Below are 8,217 nucleotides of genomic sequence, written 5' to 3' on the forward strand. Positions count from 1 at the left end.
TTGTGTGAAAAATATTTTTAAGTTTAAATATGTCCTTGGAAAGCTTCTTGTTTAAGATGGGTCCAAGCGCTTTGGATGTGCCAAAATTAAAGCACAGGATCCAGAGGTAGGGTTGGAGGATCGTAATCATGATTGAACAGTGTGCACAGATGTTCCTAGGTACCAGCAGGTAGGGACAGGGGCAGCTTGTTCCAGATAGACTTGTTGGGGCTTCTAGGAGGGCATGGGCCAATGAGATCACTGGGGCACGTCCAAGGAGGTTGGCTGATTAGCCAGCAGTCCTAGTTATACACAAATAGTTTTTCTGCCTATATAGACACATGATGGGACCCCACTGCAATACGTTTGGATTGGGATTGGTGGAGTAGTGCAGAGAACTGATGGGCCAGAGAACAGGGGATGGACAGAAATATCTAGAATCTTCTTTGAGTTCAAATGGATGTATGGGGGAGGTAGGAATGTGTAGCTGGGGAGCAATTAAACCAAAAACAAAGTTTGACATTCTTAAGAGAGCTGAGCCCCAGTAGCCAGGCCTCTTTCAAGAGCTTCTACTGAGATGGATAAAGTCCAGGATCTCTGCTCCCCAGTTGGTGTAGAAGTGGATTGAACCAAGGGACCCAGTATAAAAAAGCTTTATGTGTTCCTTCATAACTTAATGGCAGAATATTGGTCATGCAAGACGTCGCAGATAACACCTGTCCTCCAGAAACACAGAGAACATGTTTGGGGAAACATCCTGACTGCAGTTCTAAAGAGCCACTGCCAGGGAAGTGGTTCTGGTGCCAAGTCCCTCATGCAATTAGCTCCTACCAACATACCCATCTCCAAAGGGTATGTTGGGGTATATCTGCAAGTTGAAGCTTCTACACAGCTATCAAGGGCAGCTCCACATACAGTATATTTCAGTAGACAGGCACCGAGGTCACAAAGACATGGAATCCCTTCTCATGTGATCTAGCTTTCGTAGGCCCCCCAAATGCCAAGCTAAACACACTGATAGCAACTGGAGCAGCAGCAAGGCATGACCCTAGCGGGTTGGTACATTAACCTGCCATTTGCAAATCACTGATCTAGCATCTTTAACAAACAACATGAGCATCTGATGGCAATTGGTGAAATTGGGTCAGGCAACCCATTGATGAGAGATTCTATAATGAATTCGCACATCATTAGCTTTGAAAGAAAGACCACATGAGAACTTTGGAGAAGGCTTTTATCTTCGTTTTCAAAATGCTTGTCTAATATATTAATAATCATGGATAGAAATGAAGCATAATTTACACCCTCTTCACTGAATGAGTAATTCAAGAAATTATCTAAGGGGAAACAAGATATTGAACGGTTGACTTCATAGGAATCATTTTGAGAGGCTGCAAGAAAGGAACAACAATGCTTGACCTGGAAGCGGTGTGAATCTAGGAGAGGTTTGAGCTCTGCTCCACTCAGGGGCGGCTTCATCACCGAAAAGCAAGACAAGCAACTGTTCAGTGGTGCAATTCTTTTAGGGCTGGCCCCAGAAGAAGCCCAAGAAGATCGCCATGAACAATTCATACTCTCTCAGCCAAAATTTATTTGCAGGCCTGCCTGCTCTACTTCATTATGCTGCCCCTTGTAGATGTAAATGGCATGGATTCTTGCAAATCTCAAGCTAATGGCTTGCTAAAAGGGTGGGGAACCTTAGGCAGGAAACCAACCACAGGCTGTCTCCAGGTCACACCCCTTACTGGTTCTCCTTTACATCACCCTTGGGTACCTGGAATGTATTCGTGAGCTCTGATAATGCCTCTTGTGAGCTCACCTGGATGGAAGATACCAAGGAGTGTGGGAGACAGAGTGTAGCATCTCACTCATTGCTGGTGGGGCCACAGAGAAGGTGGGAGGCAAATGAGAGGAGTGACTGTTTCCTGTTCTACATCTATATATCACCCTAAACAAACTATGATTCCTGGGCAGCATGCCATTTTCTGATTCGCCACTGGTGGCAAAATGTCTTGGACTGGCCCTGCCTATCACTTCATGGATGTTCGCTGTAGCTATCTATGACAGCAGATGTGTACATTTTGTGCCCTGAGCAGGCTGATGATCTCTCAGAAGAAATGAAGTCCACCATCAGCAGAACACCTGCTCTGGGAGAAAATGCTTTCAGAATTGTGAAGCGACAAGCTGGGCACAGGGAGATGCTCTTCTTGAGAAGTTTGCTTGCAGAAGTGGTGCCTTAGGAACCAATCATTCTTTCCAGTCACTTTAATCAACTTCCCTATATTTCAAGAGTGTTAGCAGCATATATTTCATTTCTTCTTTCAAAAAGCCAGGCAGCTGAAAACAACAAAAGTGCAATATCAGCTATGAACCCCCAGTGAACCACAAACTTAAAGACCTAACAGATTCATCACAAATGGTACATATTTATGAAGCTCCCAAACATTTGAACTATTTAGGTTGACTGAAATCTGCCATTGAATATATATATAGCCATGGATTTCCCCTTTTATATTAAAAAGAGCTATATGATGATGCAGTACTGAGATCACCAACATGATCGCCTGCACTTGCACAGACCTTCCCTGGTAATCACCGGGTATATTCTCCCTGCTGAAATTAAGCCTGTTTTTTTAAATATTAAAGTCAATGTGATGGCATGTGCTTGGTTGTGCATTTGTGGTGTCCATAACAGTTTCTCTGAGTCCAGGGGCCCAAGAAGGTTGACAAGCCCTGGTTTGATAGACTTCTCTCCTTGCTCTGGTGGGCAGAACTAAAATATATGGGCAGAGATTTTGAGAATGCAGATCTCCGCTAAACATTGGGGGAAATAGTGACACGAGCTGTTTGACAGTAGAAAAGACCATCTCAGGAAGTGGCGCACTGTGCTACACACACTCTCTGTATCCTCCGTACAGGCAAGCAAGAGACATTATCAGAGTTCAAGGACATTTCCAGTCAGCCCAAGGTACTCAGTGATGATGTAAAGTAGAGCCAGCAAGGGGTGTGCTCTGGGAAGAGGGGGGACACCCTGCAGATGGCTCCATCCCTATAGTAAACCATTACCTCAAGGTTGCAAGAGACCATGACATTTATAACTCTGCAGCTTCACTAGCAATAAGCAGCAGTGGCAGCCAAGCCCCTCACCAAGCTCTGTGTGGGGATGATGTAAGTGGCCATCTTAGTCGACCTTGGTGGCCAAGGGTGGCAGGAGGGGCAGTGGCTGGGACCTGTGCACTCCTCCCCCCTCCTTCCTCCTCAAGGAAGACCTTCTCTTTCCTTTCCAGACCTGCCTTCCCTCCCAGCTGCCCCCAGCCTTCCTCAGCGAGGCTAACAGTTGAGATGGTCCTGGGGAGAGAGGCTGATGTGGAAAGTCAAGGTTTCATACAACTCTCATGACCGCCTGGTCTTCAGCTTGAGAATGGCTCTTATTTCAGGCAACACAAAGGAGTGAGAAGGACTGTTCCGTAGAGATGACCTATTAGAAAGCCACGTTTATGCCCCTGCCGGTACAGCGGGCTAATCAGATATTAAAGTGATATTATACTTGACCTTAGGAGATAACTTAGCCTGTAAAATTTCCTTTAGAAGGTCATGAAGAGCCCCTGGGGATTCAGTTAATCCACAGGACCTCACAAAAATGTCCTGTCTCTACTTGATACAAAATCTGTTTGAAATTAGACTGAAGTCATGTGGTGCACAGGCTGGAGCAGACTTAGCTTATATCATCACAAAAAGTGCCTTGCGTTGAGTTAGGCCATCTCGTTTGACTTCTAGCAGATGAGAATACTTAGCTGCACTAACAGAAAAAAAATCACCCTGCAGACATCTATGCAGTCATGATAGCAATAGGTGTTCCACACATGGCAAGTCCTTGCAGCCCTTGAAAATATGCTATATTCCAGGAATTCCCTAAATACGAGGGGTGTGCATTGACTCTGTAGGGGCCATGAATGAATGAGATTTGAGGGTAGCCCCAACAATCTTGAATCAGACTGAGGCATCAACAAGGTGCAGTTATTCTGTAGTCTCTGTTGTCAGAAAAAATGCATGGCCATTTTTCTCTTCTCTTCTGAGAAGCTGAACCAAATTTAATGGGGGAAGACTTGGTGTTTGTGAGCTGATGGGGTGAAACGTGTGAGAATCTTTTGTTTTGATGGATGGATCTAGCTTTCAATCACATTGCGTTGTTTTCCCAAGGCTCTCCAATCCACTGATCTGGCGAAGGGCGTGACAAATTGGATTATTTTTTTTTCACATGTGGATCAATTACTTTTCTTTTGTTTAAAGAATCAATCTTTAAAGTTGTCTCTCTACCCCAACCCCAAAAAACCTTGATGGATCTGCATACAATATGGCAGAGTTAGTCTATACTTGGAAAAAAATAAATAAAATGTCCAGTAGAGCCTTAGAGACCGACTACGTTTGTTCTTGGTATAAACTTTCGTGTGCATGCAGACTTCTTCAGATACACTGAAACAGAAGTCACCAGACCCTTATATATAGTGGGAGAGTGGGGGGTGTCTCATTACATATGCTAATCATCTGCGTACTATCCCTTGCTTTTTCCTGTAGAACTAACTGCAATAGTTAACAGTTGTCAACAGGTTTACCATACCCATTGAGTCAATCACCCATCTCCTATTACCCTCCTGAGAAAAGCCCCACCCCACCCTCCCACTATATATAAGGGTCTGGTGACTTCTGTTTCAGTGTATCTTCATTTTTTCAGGTGGCTGCGTAACAGGGCTTTGACTCTTGATCCTCCTTGCTTTAAAACAATCAAGAAGTAGGCTGCGTAGTGTACAGTCATACTTCAGCTCCCGAATGCCTTGGGAGTCAAATGTTCTGGCTCCTGAATGATCAAATGCCAGAAGTGAGTGATCCAGTTTTCAAACTTTTTTTGGAAGCTGGGCATACAACGCAGCTTCTGCTATTGTTTCCGGCGTACCTGCGCAATTGGGAACCAATTGGAAGCCATGCCTTGGTTTCCGAACTTTTCGAAAGTCGAATTAGAATGGATTCTGTTTGACTTCCAAGGTGCGTCTGTATATTCCTGCTTGCATACTTTTCGGTGTACGTTTCACAACAACATCAACAGTCCTGGATGTGCAGCTAAGTCATGTCATGTGTCCAAAGTCACTGGCCCACATAAATAGAAGGAACTTTTCAGTTAAGATCTCAATGGAGGGAAATAGGATACGATTGAATTTAGTGGGGCTTCTGCAGCTTACGCCATGCGGTTCAGCATCCGGTGCTGCTTGAGATGTCATCTGCAAAAGTTTAGCCTGAATCATCCTAAGATCAGTGTATTGAAACCTCAAAAAATTGGTAGGATCAGGTCTCTAGATTCCCATAATCTTGGCTTTCCTTCAGTGGGCCTTTGAAGCTGAGTGCAGCAAGTCAATGATTTAAGGAAGGGGCATGCTTCATTAAAGTCTATGCGTATGCTGTTTGTATTAACCACACATGCGTTTGTCACTCCTAATTGGGTGCTGAAACAGGCGGATGCAACTCACAGTATGACTCCCTGTGAGCTGTCATAAACAGAAATCGAAAGTGGTGCCAAATTTTCTAAGGGTTGACAGCCAATGATTAGGTTGTTTTAAGACAACGGACAGACAGAATCCCCCATAACATCTAAATGCATGGATGCCATGTGAAATCTGTCTTGAAAGGATCTGTGACTTGTGCTTGTGTTCATTCATTATGGCTACATTTTAAACAGGGATGTGTGAAACACTGACTTTATTTCTGCCTCCTTGGCATGTTGTGTTCAGGATATTTATCCACAGTAGTGGGTATGTATTTCCCCACCCTCTATCTTTATATCCTACCTTCAAGCTGGGATAGCTCAGTTGGTAGAGCATGAGACTTTTAATCTCATGGCCGTGGGCTCAAGCCCCACATTGGGCCAAATATTCCTGCATTGTAGGGGGTTGGGCTAGATGACCCTTGGGGTCCCTTCCAGTTCTACCATTCCATGATTCTGTTCTGCTTTCTGCTTTCATGGAACCCAGGGCAGAATACATGTGATTCCCAAGTGGTCTCCCAACCAGACACTGACCAGGCCCGGACCTGCTTAGCTTTGGTAATGTAGTGGCCTTGTGTGCCTCCACACCATACAGTCTGCAGCTATGGATATCATTTTATCTGCAGTTGGTTATATTGTGTGTCCCACACTCCTGTTCTGGGCACCGCATTTTAAGAAGGACATTGGTAGAGAGGAGTGTGTCCAGAAGAGGCTAACAAGGTTTGAGAGGGATCAATAAATGAAGTCCTATGGAAAATGGTCTGAAGAGGGTTTGTTTGTTTGTCTGAGCCTAAAGAGAAGATGGAGGAGAGATGCTTTAAAATGTTTGCAGGGCTGAAGATGGAGAAGGATTGTTTTCTGTTGCTTTAGAAAAAAAGGAAAACTAGAACCTATGAGGTGCCATTGAAGGGAAGAAGAGTTCAACTAAATGTTTCAGAAAATGTCCTAATGGTAAGAATGGTTCAACAGTGGCAGATGGTGGGATGTCCTTTACTACAGATATGTAAGCAGAGGACAGATATGCATTGGTGAGGGTTTAGAGTCCTACAAGGGGTTGGACTAAATGACTTCCAAGAAACCCTTGCAAAATAAAAATCGATTTAGTTATCTGTAGCTTTTATACCCCATCCCTTTAGCAAGAAAAGCTCCTAGAATGGCTTACAAATCAATTGAAGGAGCATGGGCCTTGCCCAGAGGCTTAACCTCTCTAAAAAGACATGACACTAAAGGAAAAGGGGTGGGGGAGGGAAGAGGAAAGCAAACAAGCTCATGCACCATATTATCAATGTTACAAGGTTCTTGGGGTTTGGGGAGAATTGGGGATAAAAATGAGTTTTCACACATGCAACATGTTTGCAAATTGCTACTGCATATACCAAGATCATGGGGATTTTGTGTGCAGCGCCTACACATGTGCAGTTGTACGCTCAATGCCTCCGAGCAGAGAAGGAACAGCAAGGGCACTCCTGATTTTCCCCCTCCATGTGTTTAGCAACTGTCCGCCAAGAGCTAAGTCTGTCACTGTATCAGAAGGGCTGCAAAGGAGCGTCCACAGAAGGAGAATATTTTCCTCCTTAGGTTGCTGAATATCACTGCCCTCTGAGATGCTGAAGATGCTTGCTTCGCGGGTCATAATAAGCCAAAATGTCAAGCTCTGCGCCGGTATGAAAAAGCGGTATCTCGAAATGGGTCTGAATTAATCAACCAAACAATGTGCAAAATATCCACTGGCAAAAGATGAAGATGACATGAGCTAGAAGCCTGCGAGCTCGGAAAGAAGCCAAGGCTGCTGTTCTACCCAGTACCAGCAAAGCCATGTTGAAATGATTGGAATCAATTTATAACAGAGAGTTACTGACCTTTTAAAAAGGTTGCCGGTCCATTTATATATCTCCTGTGGTGCTCACCTCCTTTATTCATGCTTAGCATATGCTGTCACTCTTGCTACATTGCCTCACAGTTCCTTGTTAACTTTCTTTGGAGTATGTACAGCACATAGGCCTGCTGAACTGTCTTTGAAGGTGCTGTCAAGCTAAAGAGGAAGAGAGAGAAACAGACAGACACACAGAGAGAAATGTGTTGTTTCCCTCCCTTTTGGGATGCCATAGTTCCAGTTCTAACACGGATTTTGCTTTGAAGGGGAGGGGTGTACACCAAGTGAATAAAACATCTATTAGTGATGGGCACAGAATTCCCTTGTGAATCTCCGCTTTCATTTTTTTTAAAAATGAAGCCAAGTTTCTAGTCCACAAGATTGATGGGAATGCTGCCCCTCTTAAGAACATGCAGAGTAACTTGAGCGACATCCCCAAGATGCCTCTCATCTTAACAACAGCTTACAGGGTCAGATTTGTCAGCCTTCCACAATTATCTGCTTCCATTTCTGTTGGTGTTTAGGCAGTCATGGACTGCAAGGTGTGGCAGAGGTGTTTACTTGACCAGGTAAACCACTGATGCTTAATGGGGGGGGGGAGCAGGGTGAGGCAGTGGTTGGGTCAGCACAGTGCAAACACACAGCTAGTTCTCCTGCCAGTGTGATGTCAGCACACCACTCTTCCCACAACTTCTCCCTTCCAGGTAAGCTACAGCCATTCACCTGTTGGGAGGTTAGGGAAACATCTCCATCCCAGCCCACTGTCTGCTACTGGGTTTGGCACAGGTATGCCTGTGGCTCGTCTGTATGATGACCTGTGTCAGGAAAGAAA

The 8,217-nt window shown here is 44.6% G+C and overlaps 1 long non-coding RNA gene across 1 annotated transcript; it reads right to left on the bottom strand.

The window, feature by feature from the left end:
- Positions 1 to 1,196: 1,196 nt before the first annotated feature.
- On the bottom strand, positions 1,197 to 7,540 carry LOC309379795. Its single transcript, XR_014172648.1, has 2 exons — positions 7,372 to 7,540; positions 1,197 to 2,316 (listed from the first exon to the last, which is right to left on the bottom strand). It is a non-coding gene; the product is annotated as an uncharacterized lncRNA (long non-coding RNA).
- Between the last annotated feature and the right edge of the window lie 677 nt (positions 7,541 to 8,217).

Source organism: Podarcis melisellensis (assembly GCF_964234715.1).
Source record: "Podarcis melisellensis genome assembly, chromosome: 10".
Taxonomy (NCBI): domain Eukaryota; kingdom Metazoa; phylum Chordata; class Lepidosauria; order Squamata; family Lacertidae; genus Podarcis; species Podarcis melisellensis.